Raw genomic sequence first — 22,271 nt, 5'->3', positions numbered from 1 at the left:
AAGCTTTGAGTGGTTGAATCCATGGATAAAGAATCCATGGATATGGAAGGTCAACTGTACTAATTCTTCTCTAGGGTCTTAAAGGTCTTTTCCAGTCCTACCCTGTCTGAGAGCCAGGAACTAGAGAGCTGTTGTTACTACATACATTCACACCAACTCTGCCTTATGGTGACCTTAATAGGTTTTTCTTTGCAAGATTTATTCAGGGTTTGCCATTGCCTACATCTTAGGCAGAAAGAATGTGACTTGTCCAAGGTCACCTAGTGGGTTTCTGTGGCTGAGTAGGGATTTGAACCCTGGTTTCACAGAGTCCTAGTTTGATACTCAAACCACTATATCACACATGTTCTATGAGATGGAAATAAACCTGTGCTCACAGAATTAGGGGAATCCCCCAAATGCTTAGACTACAGCAGTACAACCCCAGTTGCAGATGACAGGGTGCTTGCTACCTCCTTTCCTGGAATAACCACAAGTTTTGATACAGAAGTACAACAGCTATCCTTTTTGTGAAACAATGCACAGAATCCTTTGCCCTGTCAAGGAGTTTGCATATCTAGATGTTCTAGAAAGGTACTACTCCTTCCCACAATTACTTCCCTCTCCCCCCACCACTTTCTGATACTATAGTGAGAATATACTTTGACCTAAGAAGTGGTGGTAAACTGTTTCTAACCTATGCCTAGAATGGGCTGTTTTCACATTAGAGAGTGATCCTTTTGAAAGACAATGCAACAAATAATAAGGTAGCTGAAAAAACACTATTGGATCAGATATGTAATATGTCTTGACTGGTTATAAGCTTCTTTACATACCACAATATTTTGTTCTGTTAAGAAACCATTTGCAATAAGAATGAGCAGAGCTGTTTTGCTGTGCAGAAACTCTGCCCTTTGTCTATAGCGTGTAATCTATTTTCATTCATTTTCTTTATAGCCTTAAATGAGCAGATGTAATTCAGTTTAGATAATGCATCACAGCTGCAGAAGGCAAGGAAGAATAGAAGAAAGTAATTGTTCCTGAAAAGAAGAGACAAATGAATCAAATGCATCGTATGTGTGCAACTCAACCTAAAATTTCTCCCTGTCAACTTGGAAGGGGTGTGCATAGCAACAAATCCTTCTCTCTTACATCTGCATTTCTATGAAGTAAAATACAAGGTTGACTGGATGAATGAACATCCTTCTCAGTCCCATGAAGAGACCTGATTATTATCCTTCACCCACATCACATTGTGTGATTTTTACAGTAAACAGACCCACATTAATTTCCACTGAGACTAGTAATCTGTCTAGTCTTTGGTTCTTTCCTGTAGGACTTGTGGTGGATGTTGCAAGTTGTTTCTGGTAATGCCTTCCTCATGTTTATTCAAATACAGAAATGTCTTGCGATGGCTTTAGTTAGCAGCATTGCTCAATGTGGCTGTGGCTTCTAATCAGGTACAGCTATACTGCTTCCATTCTGCTTTTCAATTCTACCAGGAAAGGAAGAAAAGGGAGGAGGCCAATGCAAAGATAAAGGAGGAGGAGGAGACCTCAGCAGGTGCACCAAAAATAATTCATATACTGTACTCCAAATAAAGTCTGGTACCTTATTTCATGCTGAAATAATTGCATCTATTCAGGGCATAACTTAAATATTGTTCTACGGTGGAGTAGTGATGGTAGATGGTCACACCCAAAGGAAAAGAAACAACATGAGGATTAAGGTGTCCTTGGGTTTTTAAAGAAACCAGTACAGTTACTGCAATTGCCAGGCTTAGCTAACTGTCCTTGGTGCATGCACAGAGTGACAACACAGGCCCCTCAGCTCAAGAGTGTTGTCCACCAGCTGAAAGGAACAAAAGAAGGTTCTTTTACACAGAATTTATTTTATAATAAAAAAGATGCTGTTCAGCATTTTCACATCTTTTATATCTAAATGAAGCTTGTTTCACTGAGCCTTTATCTGGTGGGCTCAGGTTCCATCAGCTGTTCATGCCAGCATACTACACCATGGCTGCTGACACACTGCAGAATTAATACAGTTTGACATTGCTTTAACTGTCATGGCTCCATCCTATAGAATCCTGGAATTTATAGTGGTACCAGAGTTTTCTGACAGAGAAAGCAAAGTATCTCCCAGAATTCTATAGCACTGAGCCACGGCCATTAAAGCAGTGTCAATCTGCATTAATTCTGCAGTGTACATACAGAGATGCAGTGGCTCAAGCGATTAAGATGCTGACTCTGGTGATTGCAAGATTGGCAGGTTGACAGTTCGAGGCCCAGGTGTTGCATGATGGAACTCCTGTCACTAGTCCCAGCTTATGCCAACCTACCAGTTCAAAAGCATGCAAATGCAAGTAGATAACTAGGTACTACTTCTCAGCAGGAAGGTAATAGCATATGATGCAGTTATGCTGGCCACATGACCACCAGAGCAGTTTTCAGACAACGCTGGCTCTTCAGCTTAGAAACAGAGATGAGCACCACCCCCTACAGTCAGTTACGACTTGACATTCATTTACCACTACCTTTACCTTTTTAGATGCAGCCCATCCTGGAATGAAACTGCTTTACAGTACAATTTTATGCATTTTTGCACAGCCACATTAATATATTTCTGGCATGAAAAAAAGAATCCTGAGTAAATTTGTTGGCATGATTTGCTTAGACAAAATCACCTATCACCTCTGTGTGGTTAGGACTGGTAGCCATATAGCAAAACCAACCCAGCATGGAAGGGCAGAGAAAAATGGGACTTAAATGTGGCTGACATTAGAAATGGCTTGCAGAGTCCTAATTTTAGTTCTACACCTTCACCACAGTCCCTTCCTGACAGGATAATTTGCTTCACCACAGACCTCTATTTTCCTTTCACCAATAAAATTGATGCCATGGAACATAAAACTCTTTTCTTTGCAGTCACTGCATCTCTCCTCCTTTCTGTTTTGTCCCTCTACACAGCTCACAGAATTGTCTGCCTTTTCTTTTTGCAAATATATTTGCTTTGGTTTCTCAAGCCCATTTCACTTGTAATGCCATTCATCTTTTCAATTGTTGAATTTGGCATTATAATTTGTCTGTCCAACAAATCTCCCAAGGGCCTGAAACCCAGAGCCAATATAGGGCTTTGCTTAATAACCTGAGTTGGTGAAATCCTTGTTTTGTGACTCATGAAGAAGTCTCTCCCTGAACTGAGTTCCAAATAAACATAAACCATGTCCTCGTGTCAGAACAACAATGCAGTACTATATAGAATATACTCAGAAACAAGACCCAACTCTGATTAAAACTGTTGTATGTAAATTGTTGTTATTGTGTACCTTCTAGTCATTTCCAATTTATGGTGGCCCTAAGGGGAACCTATCACTAGGCCTAACAGCACCATCTAATTCAGTGGAGCAAATGACAAGTTTCACAACTCCAAGAACTCAAGGGCAGATAACATTATCCTTAAGGTTAAATAAGTTCCTTGGCTCAGGTTGACTCTCAGCAATCCATAAGGCCAATGTTATTAAATCACACTTCAGTTGTTGCTGTCATTTAATAATATGGGGCACAATCATCCACATTTTTCCTATCCACAGGAGGCCAGAATGCAAGCCCCACAGATCCGAAGGGCCATTATATATACTGTGTCTTATCATTTAAATGAACGTTGGGAAACCTCCTTGGGAACAGCATTTAACATATAGCAAATCACAGGAGTATATTAAATATTTTCAGCCACACATTAAATAGCAGTCTTTAAGATGTACGTAATAGAAAATTGCTGAGAAAGTACTAAGTAAAATCTATTCATGTTGAACCCTTTCCTTATATCTTAGGTTGTTGTTACTTGTAATAAAAAGTGTCAGCTAGTAGATGGGTCAAAACACTTTGGAAATACTTAATCCGATTTTCCTTCACAGTCCTAACAGCTTAATAACTCTGCACCTTCTAAAAAATGTCTCTGGTTCAAGATACCTTGTCTTTACCTTTATTCTATTTTCCTTTGGCCTTATGGGCAACCTCTGGCCTTTCTCCATCATTACCCAGTGAACTTTCTGTGCTAGACAATAAAAATAGGGGAGATGGGAGAGGTCAAGAATGTGCAACGAATAGAGGGCAAAGTTTGGTGGAGATTTAATGTTGTTAGAATACTAGATCGGGAGCATTTTGTGGGTTCAGAGGACAAAAGTATATTCAACAAGTGGATCTGAGGAAGTGCTGGATGAAGAAACCAGTTAACTAATAAAGAAAAAAGTTGTTAGAATCAAAGGTTAAATTTGCTCTATTTGAAGAAATAGAAGCTAGAAGAGGAGACACTGAGGAATATTTTTCAGAACAAAAGCATTGAAATATATGGCTTTCAGACAACTGAAAATCTAGCATCTAACTTCCAACCTTTTCTTCAATGGGGCAGGTTTCTACTTGCCCAAAAATCCCAACAGAAAACCTCAATTTTCATTTATTTATTTTTTTCAAATTTTGAATGTTTCACAGTTAAAGAGCAAGAGATGGGAAGATTGAACTGAACCCAGGTTCTTAAGAGAAATCAGAAGAAGACTTGGAGTGGAAAGGGCTGCAGTGAAAGCGTAGACAAGATCATAAAATGTAAAGGCATAACTCTGAACACTAAAGTGAGGATTGTCCAGGCCATTGTATTCCCCATCACCATGAATGGATGTGAGAGCTGGACAGTGAAAAAAAAGCCAGTAGGAAGAAAATCAACTCATTTTTGATATGGTGCTGAGGAAAAGTACTCACAAAATCATGGATAGCCAAAAAGACAAACAAAATGGGTTCTGAATTCTCTCTGGAAAGCAAAATGACTAAATTGAGGCTATTGTACTTTGGCCACATCATGAGGAAAAAATGAATCATTAGAAAAAACAATGATTCTAGGTAAGTAGAAGGCAGTAGAAAGAGAGGAAGACCACATGCCAAATGGTTAGACTCAATCAAGGAGGACACAAGCCTGTGCCTGCAGGCCTTGAGCAGAGAGGTTGAATGGAGGCAGTCTTGGAGATGTCTCATCCGCAGGTTCCTCATGAGTCAAGGTCGATTTGAGTCCAATTAAAAACAACAAAATTAATGAGCAATTGTTTTAATTTTTAAATTGTTTAATCATTTTTTTAAAAAAACTTTATACTTTTTAATGCTTTTGTATTGTTTAAAACTGTACTGTTTTAAATTTGCTGATAGCAGCCTTGAGTCACTATATTGAGAGAAAGATGGGAGATAAGTAAATAAAACAACAACAACAGCAACAACAACTTGGTTTTATCACTACAGTCAGCCCTCTGTATCCACAGATTCTCCATCCATGGACCCTACCATCCGTGGCTTGAAAATATTCCCTAAAAATAATTCCAAAAAGCAAACCCGTACTTTGCCATTTTATACAAGGGACACAATTTTACTCCTCCATTGTACATAATGGAAATTGAGGATCCACAGATTTTGGTATCTGGGGCTGGAGGTAGGAGTGGTCCTGGAACCAAACGCTAGCAAAAAGCAAGCCTCCACTGTACTATCAGAAGCAAATGCTCCAGACGTCTTGAAAGAGGCTATGCTCTTATTTCCCAATTGCAATGACATGATCCATACTAAAGTCTTATCAGAATATGGATGGGTGCCACATGTGCATTGCTGTTTCCTAATTAAGACAAATGTGTGCAATTAAATACCCTTTGCTGTATTTATATGCAGTTTTAAAGAATGGTACCATATTAATTGCAGTCACTCTGTGTGAAATTTGGACTACCATTTGCAGATCCTCAACACCCAGAATTCTGTGAGCTGTAAGCAAAGGAAAAAATGAACTACAGTACTTATGAACTACTGAAAAACAAATAGGTGTTTCTCCTGGTCCACAGAGGCCTAAGAACCTCAAGTATGAATTTAGAATATATAAAATAAAAGTTAGCAGAAAGTAAGAGGAAGTTAATTTAACTTTTAATAGTCTTTAGATGCACCAAAGGTCACACGTGTGTAGCTCCATTCTAGTCTATGGATTATTTTAAAGAGGTACACAGAAGAGGCTTCATCAAGTTCCTTGCAAGAGACGAAGAAAATACAGACAATATAAATTGGCACCATAATCTTGTTTGTTCTTGGAAAACTAATTTCTAAATATGTAAATAAACAACACAGACCCTTGCAGGACACCACATGGAACAGAATCTATAATCTAATATAAATGTTTTGCTGAGCCCTGAGTATAAAAAGGAAAAGAGTGTTCTGAGATTCCTGAATAAAGCTGTAATATTCTCCTCCCCTCCAAACCCACTCTTTTGGTAGAACTGGCATTTTAATATCCACCAGGGAAGTCTATATGTTTATTAGAAGCAAAATACCAAAGATAAAAGTACACAATAACAAGATAAAAAAGGGAAAGAGATTATAAAGCAAATGGCATAAAGAAGGGAAAAGATTACAATGCAGGAGGTATAATATTGAAAGTGAAGATGCAATACCACAGGCATGTTTTAATATAAAAGGACAAAGCTTTTCCAACAGGTGCAGAATGTCTTCAGATTTATTTTCAAACAACATTCCTACTAGTTAATCTTTCAACCCCATTCAACCACTAACAGGATTCTAATACGCCAAAACAATAATCTTGAATATGCGCTTATCTTTTTCTCCCAGGAAAAGAAACCAAGTCTGAACAATAGACACTAAAGTGAATTCCACTGGGTGTGTTAAAGGTGCATTATTTTAATTTGAGTGTGTGTCTGCTATTAACTGGAGAGAATGTGCTGCATATATATGGGCTGAAGGAACAATACTCAATTACATCCATGCCCTAAGCACATCAGTAGGAATCTAGTGACAATTTAAGCACTCAACCTAATTCTGATTAGAAAGCAGAATGAAGCCTTGTGATGAAATGTTGTGATCATAGTCATTTAATGCAATAGGAATGCCTTTTATGAGGTGTTTTTAGAAGTCCTTGCAAAATATGCTGAAAAACCACATAAAATAGATCAAGGTTCAGTCTAACTCTACTGGGACATAATATTATGGGGAATGGGTCCTGCTCCTCCCTTGCAGAGAGAATCACAAGGTCACTGTGATTGCATGCAAGGACTGCAATGACAATGACCTTGTTCCAGATAATTTCAGTGGTTGAAATGAACAGGATTTACATTTCTAGCAACAAACTTGTTCTTCTGCTTGAAATATTCATAACTAAATTTAATGGGGTGGGGGTCACCATCTATCACCAAACACAAGTAAGAATAATTCGAAACAAGACATGTAAACCATAGCCAACAGGAACTCCTAAGAATTGCATCCCTAAGAATTACAATACATAGATCCACAGAAATAACTATGCTGGGTATACAGCACAAAGAACATTGTTCTCATTCTCTTTAAAAGCAGCACCTGGAAATATTACACTTTGGTGGCTGGGTAGTTGAAGTCCAAGAAAATACCTTTTCCAAGCCCAGCAAAAATTATTCTTACTCCTTTATATCAATACCAAAGAGTAGCATTTCTAAAGCATGTTAGTTCTTTACTTTGTGTCACTCATTTTGTGTCAATTAAAACAAGCCAAGTCCAGCCAGAGCTCCGGATCCAGCTTGACCCTTCTGCTATGGCAGAATTCTCCAAAGTTTTGTCCCCATGACATGGGTGTCACTAGGAGGGTGCAGGGGGTTCAGGCCACACCAGGGGATACCCTAAGTGGAGGTGACACTACTTCTCACCAAGCATCTGCCTTTGGGTAGAAATGGGCTGCATCATTCACTTGCAGCCCTTTAAAACTCTGATGAGATGGTGTGAGTGGGACAAGGCTCAGTGGGAAGAGAAATGAGAGGCTCCAGGTTGTTGGGTTTTTTAATAAAAAAATGAAATAGCATTTTTTAAAAAAAAATTAATTTTTACATTTTTTTTTAAAAAAAGTATTTTTAATTCTTTAAAATTTTCTTTAAAAACATCACATCTTACCAAATTTTCAATTAAACCACATGAAACAATATATACGGAAATACATTTAGGCTGTGTATATGATATTGTAATTTTAAAGTATTATTTTAATTTTGCTAGTTGTTTATGTCACAACAATTGCCCTTACATTCTGGGATATATGGGAATTACAATTTATGAGTAACATTAGTACTAAGGATTTTGTATGAAGTAAGGAAGGAGGTCAGGGGGAGGTGACACCATGAGTTCCTCCACTGGGTGACACTAACCCTAGTGACACCACTGTCCCAGGTGTCATAGGATTTCAGTGCACAAAAGCAAAGGATTTGGGGAGTTGTACTGCAGCAACATCTGAGGAAGCAAATTTGGGAACCATTGTTTTCAACCACTGTTAAAAGTGCATTATCATATTTTCAGACCAAATTGGTATGGAGGTTTGTGAAGGCAGAAAGAAAAGGATTCAGGCCCTTTGGCAAATCACTGGTGATAAATTCCTCATCATTTAAGCAACCACTAACTAGGAGCTCATGCATGCTTTTTGGTCCTCAGGGAGCACCAATATTTGATTTACCTTGGTCAGTGAGATAGAAAGCATCCACAAAATCACAAATCATGCATAATATACAACATACATGTTTGTTTTCATTATCTTTACGTATGCCATAAAGTAACATACAGAATTATTACCTGATGGGGCTGTGAACTGGACCATCTGCTGTATGAAGGAGCAGCTAAAGTCTTGTTTGTTGTTGGCTTCTAAAAAATCAAATAAAGCAAGCTACAATTACTATCATCCAGCTTTTACTATACAAAATGTAATACTGTATATATACATATATATATATATAATTAGTTTCTGTTCCAAAGAAAGACACCTTTGTTGTAGGCCAGTAAATGTTGAACCAAGTCACACCATTAGGTCAAGGGAGTCTTGTCTGAGGAATTGCAACACCAGCTGCTTGTGTAGCCCTCCAAAAGATGGAAATAGCACATGTGATGTGCACTAAACTCAAATATCCAAAATAACATCTCCAAATATCAGGGAATTTTTTTTGGGGGGGGCTCCATATATATGCACCCAATCATAGTAGAGTAGAGATAGGTTGGAGATAGGATAGTTGATGTATTGGGAGAAGGCAGAACAGGAAATAGGAAGACTAAGTATAGGCACTTCACATCTTCCTACAACAAGAAGCCACAAATATCATGGCCTCTAGTGGCAATATGAATGTTTTAACAGTTGGAATTAGCCTAGGATACACAGAAAACATAATTTTGCCCTGCTTTGAAATGATAGCTGTGAATAGTGTCATTATATGCAGCATTCAGCATATTTATTTGAAGGGAATTTATGTTGTCCTTTTTTTAAATTTTCTGACTATCTGTGTCTTCTTCTATTCTAAACTATCCAATACCACTACAGTCAGAGGCATCTGGCTACAGAATGATGTGAAAAGGAAAGACACTCTGAAGAATGGGAAAATTAAGCTGTGAGAAAATGTATTCCTAAAAGTAAAAAAAAATAGTGAAAGCTACCAACACCAGATCAGGAAGCAAGACAGAGAACTTGATTTGTTATTGCTGTAGTTTTTGTTGCTGCTGCTGTTATTCTCAAGTGCTCCCACATAAACTCCAACTTATGGTGACCCTCTCCTAGGGTTTTCTTGGCAAAATTTATTCAGAAGAGGGTAGCATTTCCTTCCTCTTAAGCTGAATGAATGAGATTTGCCCAAAATCACCCAAGTAAGTTATCACGGGTGAATGGGGATTTGAATCCCAGTCTTCCAGAGTCCTAATCCAACACTCAAAACAGTACATAACATTGTCTTTTAACTTGCTTACTGGAGTACATATTTCAGAAGGCATTGGTTAAAACTGAATGCTTTACTGATCTGGTGGTTAGAACCAGTGTTCCAGATGCAGCCAACTCATTACACATGGTTTGAAATGCACATGATGGGGTGGGAGAAATCATACCTCTAAGTGGCATCCTAGCAAGCAGTACTATGACTACTATACATCACAGTAAAGTAAATGAGCACATCAGTCCACAATTACCTGTTTTATATTTGCTTCTCCTTAGAAAGGAGAGCTCACACTCCGTTTTTTTTAAAAAATATGTAAAATGGAGCCCATATACTCCATTCCACTTTATATTGCAGTTCCATTATGTACAGTCTTTTAGAAGCACAAAAGTCATTGAAGAGACTGTTAGGATAAAATACTGCTGCATTACAGAATTATTAATATGGCAACTGTCTCCCTTTAATCCAAATTGTTTTAATTAAAAAGATAAAATTTTAAAAAGCTCAAGACAGCTCCTTACTAATAAAACCATCAGAATACAATAGGCATTTTAAAGAGTGAGCTGGATGGGTTGGGAAAAAGTAGATCTCTTCACAGATTGTTTTAACAAAATACTGCAGTGTGCACAAAAACTTTAACTGAAAAGTTAAAAGTTTAGATGCATGCAAAAAATTGTAAGAAATTACAGCATCTACTACTATGTCCTAAATTCAGTTATTACTTTTAATTATGTGTAAGTTAGATATTTTAGTCAAAAAAATTGACCCCAAAACCCTGGGTTGGCTCAACCATAGGTCAGGGGAAGTATTGTAATTCGCATCAAAAAATAAACCATTCCTTCTCTGAATAAAATGGTGAAAGGCAAGAACTTAATCTGCTCCAAGAACACCTAAAAGAAGCACCTGTTCTACAACTGCTCTGCTCAGGTCCTGCATACCTGAGCAGTCACTTCCTTGATTGAATCAATCCACATGTAGTAAAGTCTTCTTTCTTACTTTTCCTACTGCTTTCCACTTTACTGGGTATTGTTATCTTTTCCACTGAGTCACACTGTATTGTGATCTCTCAAAAATATGACTGCCTTAGCGTAGTCATCTTCATGTTTGATGAAAATTCAGCCTTGATTTGCTCTCATCCATTTGTCTTTTTGGTAGTCCATAGTATGCCTATACGTAACTCTTTTCCAGTACCACATTTCTAATGAGTTGATTTTCTTCTTGAGAGCTTTCTTCACTGTCGAATTTTCACAGCCACACATAGAAACCATACTACTGTCTAAAAAATATTGATTTTCAAATTTAATAATGTCTTTAAACTTATTTAGATCTGTTATGGATAGCTTTCCAATTTCTTATTCTTCTTCTGACTTTTTCTGAACCAAGGTATAGGAAATATAACTGTTTCAGTACCTTCCTTACCCACTTTACAGGTATGTAAATTATGGTGGTATTTGCAAATTTTAAATTGTTGATGCTCCTTCCTCCACTTTTCATATCTGCTTCTCCCAAGTCTTCCTCCTTTCCATATCATATGTTATGCAGAAAGAATCTGATTTTTGCACACGACTTGCCCATGGTCACCCAATGGGTATCATGGCCATGCTGTGAATTGAACCTTGGTTTCTGGAGTCATAGTTCAACACTCAAACCACTATGCCACACTGGCTCTCTCAACACTCTTTTACACAACCATTAAAGGGACAGGAACCTGACCCTTATTTCTCTTGGCAACCCTATCTTGTGTCCATCTAGATATCATCAGATCATGTGTCCTTTATCATCCTTCATCACTGGTATGCTGGCTAAGGCTGGTGTGAGTGCAGTTCGACACATCTGGAGGTGTATATTATCCTGAAGTACTTCTCACAACAATTCTAGCAAATGAATTAAAATATTATCTCATCTGTGCTGTTAGAAGCATCACTGTTATTGTGAACAACTCTGCGGGAAATCAAAGGCCCAGTTTACTGACCTTTAAAGCCAACGCACTTGGATTTAAACTGAATTAATCACCTCACATGGTGACATTCATAGTTGACTCAAATATTCAGTCTGGTCATTGTCATGAAGCTCAATAAATTCACCCCAATTTCTTCATTATACCATTACAGATTTCTGAATCATCCTTTTCCGTACATAAGCAAACTATTCACAATCTTGTTATGTATCCCCAAACCAATCACAACTGCCAGAATTACTTGTGGAGTACATTCACACCAACATAACATTTCATACTTATTTCAGATGCTGTCTGGGGCAAGGAGCATGCAACGGGTTTCAAAGAGTGAAGCAGACCTCCCAGGAAAGGCATTGAGACTTGTCAAGGGAAAGAAGCTTACAATTCTCACTAGCCAGGAAAATAAGAGTTCAAACCACTTTTGTTGAAGACTTGGTACTTTTCATACACATTGTGGGCAATGTGTCACCCTGAAGTCCCTTGTTCCATTTCATCAATTTATCCATACACAGAAGACAAGGGAGAATGTTGCAACTTAAGCCATTTGACCAATTTTGGGGAGACTGACTGCTTAAGATCAGGAGACAATTAGGCCAAGGTTTGTGAGAGGCATGAAATCAAGCTTTTTCCCAATTTTCTTATGACATTGTTATACCAGCCCATAACAAAAGTTCTCAGAGCCATAAATCTGTGATAGCAATCAAAATGTGTGACATAAACCCAAATCCTACAAAATCAGATGTGGATGAAGTATAAGGTAAGATAAGGGTTATAGGCAACAAACAGAATATCACTGTTTTTATTCCATCAAAACACATCCCTTCAGAATCTCTATGAACTCAGGAGAGGGTGGTTTTTGATGGAATAAGTATAATGAATGGATTTTCATTTTAATACAGACATACACTGGCAGTGAATAGCAACCAATACTTTCTGTAACTTCTTCCATTTTTTTCCACCAGCAAGAAACCTTCTCATGCACTGCTGGTAAGATACAAAACCAGTCAGAACAAAAATTCAGCAACCCACAATGAATATAATGCTGTAATTAAAACAATCTATAAACCTATAAAACAATAAAGCCCTGAATGGCTTGGGCCCAGGGTACTTGGAAGACCGCCTCTCCCCATATAATCTGCCCCACCCACTAAGGTCAGCAGGGAAGAATCTGCTAGAGGTCCCAACTGCATGCTATGCAAGGACCTCGCAACGGGCCTTTTCTACCTCGGCCCCAAGATTATGGAATAATCTTCCAGATGAGCTCCGCTCCACCACATCTTTAGAGACCTTTAAGAAGAACCTTAAGACCTTCTTCTTTTCTCAAGCCTTTCCCCCATGAGATGTTCCTTCATGTTTCACCCCCTCGGTTTGATGACCTTGTGATGTTTATGGATTCCCCCACTCAGCTGAACCTGCCGTTTTTACTGTTATTGTGACTGTTCTTAGATACAGTTTAAATTGTTTTTACCTTGATATATTTTTACTTAAACTTGTACGCCGCTTTGATCAAAACTGGAAAAGCGGGATATAAATAAACTTATTATTATTATTATTATTATTATTGTTATTATTATTATTCTAAACACATTCCAAAATGTTTTTGAGGAATTTTAAATTATTTGAAAGTAAGATGGTTTGTATCCACTTTCATTTTATTTGAAGCTACAAAAGTGTTTGCCCACTAATTTTATTCAGGTACATATCTGAGTAAAAATGAACCTAAGACAGGAGCATTGAGAGGGTGGTCATATTTCATGAAGGTGGTCATATTTCATGAAGATGAAAGGGGCATTGTTAATGGCACATGCTTTGTAAATTAAAACATCCAGTTTCAATCCCTGAAATTTTCAGGTGGGGAGGAAAAGGGCCCCATCTAAAGCTTGAAGCACTTTACATTTCTATACAGTTTCATTATGAACTACTGTAAGCACTTTCTAAGAAGTTTACAATGTGTTAGCCAATTGTTTCAACAATCTGGGTACTCAACTTACTGACCCATGAAAGCATGGAAGGCTAAGTCAATTTGGAGCCCTGCAGAATCAAAGTCACAACGTTGTGGCTGCAGTGCCAACATTTAATCACTGTGCCACCCAGACTCCCTCCCCTGAAGCACATCTTCTAGAGTAGACAGTGCAGACCAGTGACTCTCAACCTTTAGTCTTCCAGAGTATTTTAGACTTCAGTGTGTACAAGTTCCATTATGGCCAGTGCTCAGAAATTCTGAAAGCTGAAATTTCAAACATCTGGAGAATGAAAGGTTTAGAACCACTTGTCTAATTGCCTATCCAGACTGTCTAACAGCTTTCCATAGTCCTATGAATATAAAACCAGAATATTTAGTGGTCAATGATAACATTGATTTTTAAAGTGGAACTGATAATCTTCAAGTAAGATTGCTATCATCAGTCACATATCTTTTTCTAGATAAGCAGGAGAAGCAGTGAGAAAAACATGGAGTTAAAGAATGAACTTCTGAAATATATTTCCAGACTAGAAATGGTGTGCATAATTATTCAGAAGTATGTTAATTTGTATTCAATGGGGCTTACTTCTAGGTAAATGTGTTTAGTATTACAACCTAATTTTCTTCTCCATGAATCAGTAATATTTGTTGCAGTGTTTTTAGTCTCTCTTCAGAAAAATAGACTTAAGAAAACCACTGGCTACAATTCAAGGCCTGTATGCACAGGCCCAAAGGCCCATGCCTTGCATCAACATCCTGCCTGGATGCTGATCTGGTAGTTCCAGATGATTCCTGGCCCAAAGAGGTCTTAGCACAAGTCAAACAGACTTGCATGGAAACACTGTGGCAACATATGCCCAGTGTTCCACACGCCTGGTGCCTGCTTCCACTGTCATGTCTTCACTGAAGGCTCCCGTCATGGCCTGTGACGTTAGATGGGGGCACCTGGCCACATGTGTGTAGCCAGGTGTCCCGTTTATGCCCTTATGGGCCATGATGGGAATCTTCAATGAAGATGCAATGGTGGAACCAGGTATGGGGTGAGTGGCAATAGTATTCTATGGCATGGCAGCAAGCCATATAAGCACATAACTGTTACCTTGCCAGCCCAGGGACTGACTGTGCTATCCTTTCCATCTGCTTAGGACCCAAGTCAAATTCTTACAAAAAGCCTAGATGAAAACCAAGGCAACATTATCTAGAAAAAGGCCCACTGAAAGCAATGAAAGGACATATGGGCCTGAATCCTATACTAGAGCAAACCCACTTAATAAACTGTTGAATGGTGAGCTAACATATATGTAAGTTCCATATATTCAGTATATAGTTAGAACCACCAATAGAATTCAAGTCTTAAGCTTCAGCATTAAACATCAGCTTTCCTTACTGTCCAGATCTCTTGAATCCAAAACACACTGCAGAAATAATCCAGTTTGAGACCACTTTAAGTGCCCTGGCTCAATGCTAGGGGATCATGGGAATTGTAGATTATTGAGCCATCAGAGCTCTCTGACAGAGAAGGCTAAATGTCTCACAAAACTACAGTTTCCACAATTCCCTAACATTGAGCCAGGGCAGTTAAAGCGGTCTCAAACTGGATTATTTCTGCAGTGTGTTTTGGACCTTGGATTACATGGCCACTTGTCATGCTTCCTGGAGATGGTGGGATATAAAAACCAATTTATCTGGAGGCCAGCAAATCATGGACAGCTGTTCTATCCACTTACTTGGAAGTGAGCCTACCTGAATTCAATATGACATCCTTCTGAGTAAACATATATAGGTTTGCATCATCTGTTGCAAGTAACTTAAGTCCTTTTGATTTTAGGGGGCTTAATTTACTCCTTAGTTTTGCTGATTATGCCAAAGAACTTCTCAACTGCAGTACATGCTTATGTGGCTACAGCTCTCCCCACCTGCCTTGGTAAATGGCAAAGACTGGCAGAGGCTTGTGTAAAACAAGACAGCAACATAGTGCTCAACAATCCAAGGGACTCTTTTTCCAGATACCTGAGCTCTCCAGTTTCACTGAACAGCTTAAGGCATTATGCATAATACAATAAACTTTGTTTCACAGGCAGATTCCTACTAATCTGCATAATACTTACTAGCATAATGTTCTCATTTACAGACTAGACACAGCCACCTAAAGTCAAAATGAAAATACTGCTTGTGGTTACACTTGAATACTCAACAGATCTAATTGCTTTTATTGCAGTTTTAACATTTTGTAAACCACCTTGGCAACCTGTGGAAGGGAAGGGTTATTAATTTCATTAATAAAGGCTTCAGGTCACTGCCAGAGATGCTGGGCATAAAGTACTGACCTCTAATTCCAGCTTTAACACAGGTTCCATTCAAATGAATGGAAGTATCTCAGTGGATGCTCTGCGCTCATGATTTCTTTGCTGATACATTCACTCCCTCTCAAGCTCATTCTTATTCTCTCCTAAGCCCATCAAAGTATCTAAATCATGACATGGAGAAAGGTTAGACAGGCATTCAAATTTGTCTGTCACTGCAGGAGGAGAGATGCAATGTAGAGACTGCAGCAGCAATAAGTGTGAAAATCTATCATTCTTACTACTTTGAAAGCCCCTCCCTGCAGCATGACAGAAATGCATCTGAGCAATAAATTCTACTAAGAACCCTTTAAATCTATTGTGCTAATTGCAAAAAGTGGAGCAGCCATTTCTCTTGTCCTAGAAGTATCATAAAGCAGATATATTTTGTGCTTTCAAAACTTTGAGATGGGAGGGGGTAAAAAAATAATAATCCAGGCAAATTATAGCATGCAACTCAAAACAGAAGCAGTATTGGACCAGATGAATATTTTGAAAAAGAGATGGAACTGTTTAGGGGTTAAAGGGATATGAAACATAAGGAGGATTTGCAGCAGCAGAGACCCTGTTCTAAATGCATTCATGTTAAAACAGCAATGTTTCATATTGCCATTGTCTTTTAGATTCAAAAGTCATGGGTACAGAAATTCTATCAATATTTGTGACCAGTAATTTTAAAAAGAGTCTGCAAGAATGATGTAGTGCAAAGAATACTGTAAATGCACAGCAACCATTTCAAATTACTGTCACTGGAAGTATATGAGGAAAGGCTGCCCTCTTCAGCCAGAAATTGAGAAGAAAGCTGCCAAAAGGCTCTAAGTGTCACTTGACAAACATTTCATAGAATCATAGAGCTTGGAGAAACCTCTAGGGCCATCATGTTCAAATCCCTGCGATGCAGGAATACACAATCAAAGCTCTCCAGACAGATGGTCATCCAACCTCTGTTTAAAAACCTTCAAAGAAAGAGACTCCACCACACTCTGAGGAAGTGTGTTCCATCTTGAATAGCTCTTACTGTCAGGAAATTCTTAATGTTGAAATGGAATTTCTTTTACTTTAGTTTGAATCAATTGCTCCAGGTCCTATTTGCTGGAACTGGAGAAAATAAACTTGTTCCATTTTCAGCATGATATCCTTTCAATATTTGAACAGTGCTATCACATCACTTCTTAACCTTCTCTTCTTCAGGCGAAACATACCCAGTTCCCTAAATCAACACACACAGGGAATTTCCAGACCCTTCACCATTTTGGCCACCCTCCTCTGGGCACTCTCCAGCTTGTCAACATCCTTTTTTAACTATGGTGCCCAGAACTAGACACAGTATTCCAGGTGAGGCCTGATCAAAGCGGAATAGAGTGGCACTATTACTTCCCTTGATCTTGACACTATACTTCTATTGATGCAGCCTAGAATCAGATTGGCTTTTTTAGCTGCCACATCACACTGTTGACTCATGTTTAACTTGTCATCCACTAGGACTCCTAGATCCCTTTCACATGTACTGTTGTCAAGCCAAGTGTCCCCCATTCTATATCTATGCATTTTGTTTTTTCTGCCTAAGTGAAGCACCTTACATTTCTCCCTGCTGAAATTCATTTTGTGAGTTGGAGAAGTATTACAGTACTATGAAAATATTGTATCTCATACTCACTCTTTGTAATCCCAGTGTTACCAGAGTGACACTTACATCTACTTCAACCGAAAATTTCAATATGCCTCTGGACATATTCACCTAACTTATGCATCCAAGATCACATTATTGTTGTTAACGTCCATTCATGACCCCATGAATGAGAGACCTTCAAGACACCCCTGTCATCAGAGAGTTTCTACAGAGTTCAGGCTTGATTTGCTCTAGGACCCATTTGTTTGTCTTTTTAGAACTCCAAGGTATCTATAGAACTCTTATACAGAACCACATTTCAAATGAGTTGATTTTATTCCTTTCAGCTTGCTTCACTGTCCAGTTTCACTACCACACATAGAAATTGGAAATACGATGGCAGAGACAATCCTAACTTTAGTATTCAATGATATATCTTTAGACTTCAAGATCTTGTCTAATTCCTTCATAGTTGCTCTTCCAAGTCCTAGTCTACTTCCAAATTCTGCAGTCTCCATTTTGATTCATGATTGAACCAAGATATGGAAAAACTAAATATTTAGTTATTTTTCATCTATTTTATCTATTTTAAAGTTATATTAGTAAAGTTATATTTAAAGTTAATATAAATAATCTGAGGTCATTATTTTTGTTATCTTATTGCTCATCCTGCCTTTGCACTTTCTTTCTTGACTTTCTTCAGGAATCATTCCAAATCTTTGCTATTTTCTTCTATTAGTATGGTGTCATCTGCATATCTTAAATTGTTGATGTTCCTTCCTCCAATTTTCACATTTCTTTCCTCCAAATCTAATCCTGCTTTATGTATGACATGTTCTATATACAAGTTAGATAGAGTGATAAGATTCAGCCTTGCCTGACCCCCCTTGACATTTGGAAACCATTGTTTCTCCATACTCTGTCCTGAGGGTAACCTCTTGTCTTGAGTACAGGACAATCATGGCAATCAAATGTTGTGACACACCCATTTCTTTAAGAGTGATCCATAGATTTTCATGATCTACACAAGCAAAAATGTTGCTATAAACAACAGGCTAATTTTCTTTTGAAATTTTTTGATGAGCTCCATTACCCAATGTATGTTTGTAATATGATCCCCAGTCCCTCTTTCCTTTCTAATCCAGCTTGGACATCTGGTGTTTCTTGCTCAATATATGGAAAAAGTGTTTGTTGTAGAATTTTGAGCATCACTTTCCTGCACAGGAACGGTCCTATGGTTTCTTCAATCCCTGGTGACCCTTTTCTTGAGGATTGAAATGTGTATTTCCAAACTGTGTTTTGTTTTCCATATTTGTTGACAGATTGTACATAGAAGTAGAGCAGATTTTGTCTCTGTAGACTGAAGCAACTCTATTGATATGCCATCTCTTCCTCATTATTTATTTCTCCCAAGTGACCTGAGTGCAAATTCCACTTCACTTTCTTAAATACTGAAGGTAGCCAGTCTCTGCTTCCCAGCTATCCCTACCTGAAAAATGGAGATAGTGGCCTAGATTTTATTGCTCATCACAACTAGAGTAAACCTGAGTTCATGAGAACTTGGTAAATTCTACTGATTCAGTGGGTCTGCTGTGATTGGGACCAACAACTGGATTTAATTTAATCCTGGGATAGAAATCATGCAGCCATCACAGTGATATTGATCAATCATGAAGAATGTTGGCAATTGTAGTTTAGCAACATTTGGAATGCAACATAAATGCCAACCATGATTTAGCCCCATTGAATTACTTTTCATGTAAAATATGCAAGTAGATAATCCCTAGGAATTATTTTGAACATGGGAAAACAATCTGGAAATGTTAACCAGCATTAATAATTAATAATTAGTAATTACTCATTGAAGGATGCCTCTTAGATCACATTCCTTCTAAACATTCAACATGGGTATCAATAGGACATATATCAGGCCTTCCCTGAATAGAACAATTAGCTAATGATTTCTCCCCACCTTAAGTATCATTCGACTATTTCCCAGTAGATTGTTGTTATTATCAGTATTTTAACAATTGTTTTTAAATTGTAATGTATTTCATCCTTTTTTAAGCGGGGGGAGGGGGTAGGTATAGTATTGTACAGATTGTATGTAGTGTATATTGACTGTCTTTTAATCATGTAAGCTGCTTTGATTGCTCCTGTAGCAGAAAAGCAGGATATAAATACAAGTTTTATTGTTTTATTTTATTATAACCATACAGTGGAGTTCAGAACTATTATTAATTGAGTTGTCTCAGTTTACTTAAAACTGTCATACATCTAAGTGTTCCAAACAATCATGAAGATTTTTATTACTTGGCTCTTATCACACTTTAATTTATAACAAGTATGATCAGTTCATTTCTTTGAAACCAAATTGTCATTCTGAGGTTTTTAAAAAACAAACAGTTATTTCATTTTTTAAAAATATCTGATATGGCAATTATATTATTATGCACATTATATCATCATCGATTGCCAACATCCATTTATCGCAACTTATCTAGTGGTTGAAATCATGCTAAATACAGATTTCTGTGCAAAGTAAATTTGGTAGCACATTGTCGTGCTAATAATGGACATATTTTAATGTCAAACACATCTTAACAAGCTTATTCTAACCTTTCATTTCACATAACAGTGATAGAAAATGGAAGCTTAATTAAAACAGAATAGGCTGGATAGTATTTTACTAAAAATGTTTTTGTAGAATGAAGCCTCAATGTTTTTAAAAAATCATGATAGATTTCAGGGTAGAATAAGCACAGTAATTTTCTTTTGTTAACAGGCATTATGTTTTCCTCTGGAAACTACTGAAGCAATTGTTACGTCCATTGTGATTTCTGTTTTAAAAAAATATTGCTGTATTATACTGATAATAAGTTTCCCTGACAGATTGTGACTTTCATATCATCAATGCAGTAGATCCACCACAGGTTTCAGCCCAAAGTTTAAAAGAGTTATCCAAGGTGCTGAAGCCTATCCATGAAACCGGATCAACACCTTGAATGGCCCCTTTAAAATTCAGATTAAATACCAGAGTGGTTTCACTGCTCCGTGAACATGGGAGCTACGAGCCACTGTTTACCATATGCTGTTTAACTAGGTCTATATTCTTTAAAAGACAACATTCAATGGCATCTAGTCCTTTATGCTCTGCAATAGCCAAACACTGCTCCATTCTTTCCAACAAAAACAGATTTGCATATAGCACAAAATAATATGTCTACAGCTGTGTTTTCGTTGCTTTTTTTGTAGGTGACATATGTATATTTAAACTGTTTAGGTGCTTGTATATCTAATAATACATACAGAACCCTAGATTGCATTTTGTTTTTAACCAGAACCTTTTCAGCAATTAAACCCATGTAAAAAAATGAACAGTAATACATAGACCATGTTGGCTGCAGATGATGGGGTTTATTGATCAATACATCCATAGGGAACTAGTTTGAGGAAGGTTATTATAGTGTCTGCCCTCCTTCAAAACTTTGCCCATAGCATTTTAAAGTACTTTGATGTGGTTATTTTTCCCCTTGTCTATTTCTCTCTACTCTCTGCATCCAGCTGTGTTGATCATATAAATGTTGTTGTTAGGAAAGGAGGAAAGGCTCATGAAAACCAACCCAAGGTAAAGAAAACCAAAGACAAAAAAATGAGGTGGTAAGGTGTCTTCTAGATATAAACATGCATAAAACCAACATGAAATTAAAGTTAAAACCACCAAAGTCAATACTGGGATTTGTCTTTGTATTCCCTGTTATGGTGTTCAGGATAGATAAATTCATTACAGGCATGTTTATTTAGGGGGAAATAAAATTTCAAGTCCAGAACTTATATTTTTTTAAAATGAAACACTTAAGTAAAAATACCATTAGTCATCATAGATACTAACAGTGAAGTCAGTTCTCTGAGTACGATTCCATATAGCCAAAATGGTACTATCCATTCATGAAAAATAAGTATATCAGTCTGTCTGGGAGGAAAATCTCTAAGGGAAAACAAAAACATCTCAACAGCTCAAATGAGGATTGATTGTACTTAGCTGCAAAATAATATTAAATGCATTTCAGGTTGCTGTTAGGAACAGAAGACTGCAAAGAACTGGAAATATAATGGACTATCCTCAACAGGAGCACTTTATATTCCATTATTTTGTGGCATATCCTACTTTTAAAGATACGTTTTATTTTCTGTCTGAACTGGTTCTGTTGTCAAAAGGTAACTGTAATCATTTTTATGCTGAGACACAGGACTTTTCAGCATGGTTTACTTCCCTGGACTACAACTCCCAGAGTTGGCCATGTTGCATAGAGGATTCTAGGAGTAGTAGTCCAGCAAAATGACTTTTTCCATGCCTTGCTTCTCAGGTTAGAAAGTGGGGTGGTAAACAGATATTCCTTTCCCTGTATGCTGCTCTGAAATCAATTCTGTATATCTGATTAGAATCTGTGACAGCAAGCATCCCTGCCTATCAACTATACATCCCCTATCTAGCTTGCCTTAAACTGTACCAAAAATAATTGAAACAATTAATCAAATAAAGGAAGCCATGTCATCCACAACCACACTTTTAGATTCTTTCTGATAAATTGACACTTGGATGGAAATAAGTTTGGGATCTCAAGTATGAAAGAAGGAAGATTAGAAAGAATATTGATTCTTGACTCAATCTTTTTTTTAACCGGTTGTTT

The 22,271-nt window shown here is 37.6% G+C and overlaps 1 protein-coding gene across 1 annotated transcript in view; it reads right to left on the bottom strand.

Moving 5' to 3' along the window:
- RBMS3 (RNA binding motif single stranded interacting protein 3) overlaps positions 1-8,660 on the bottom strand; it is an 809,235-nt gene extending 800,575 nt beyond the window's left edge. The window contains exon 1 of the mRNA XM_042474219.1: positions 8,592-8,660. The gene's annotated coding sequence lies outside the window, so the exon portion shown is untranslated. The remainder of the gene's footprint in view (positions 1-8,591) is intronic.
- Positions 8,661-22,271: the final 13,611 nt, after the last annotated feature.

This window comes from Sceloporus undulatus, chromosome 6, assembly GCF_019175285.1.
Source record: "Sceloporus undulatus isolate JIND9_A2432 ecotype Alabama chromosome 6, SceUnd_v1.1, whole genome shotgun sequence".
NCBI classification, from domain to species: domain Eukaryota; kingdom Metazoa; phylum Chordata; class Lepidosauria; order Squamata; family Phrynosomatidae; genus Sceloporus; species Sceloporus undulatus.
This window is presented reverse-complemented; position numbering and strand designations above follow the sequence as displayed.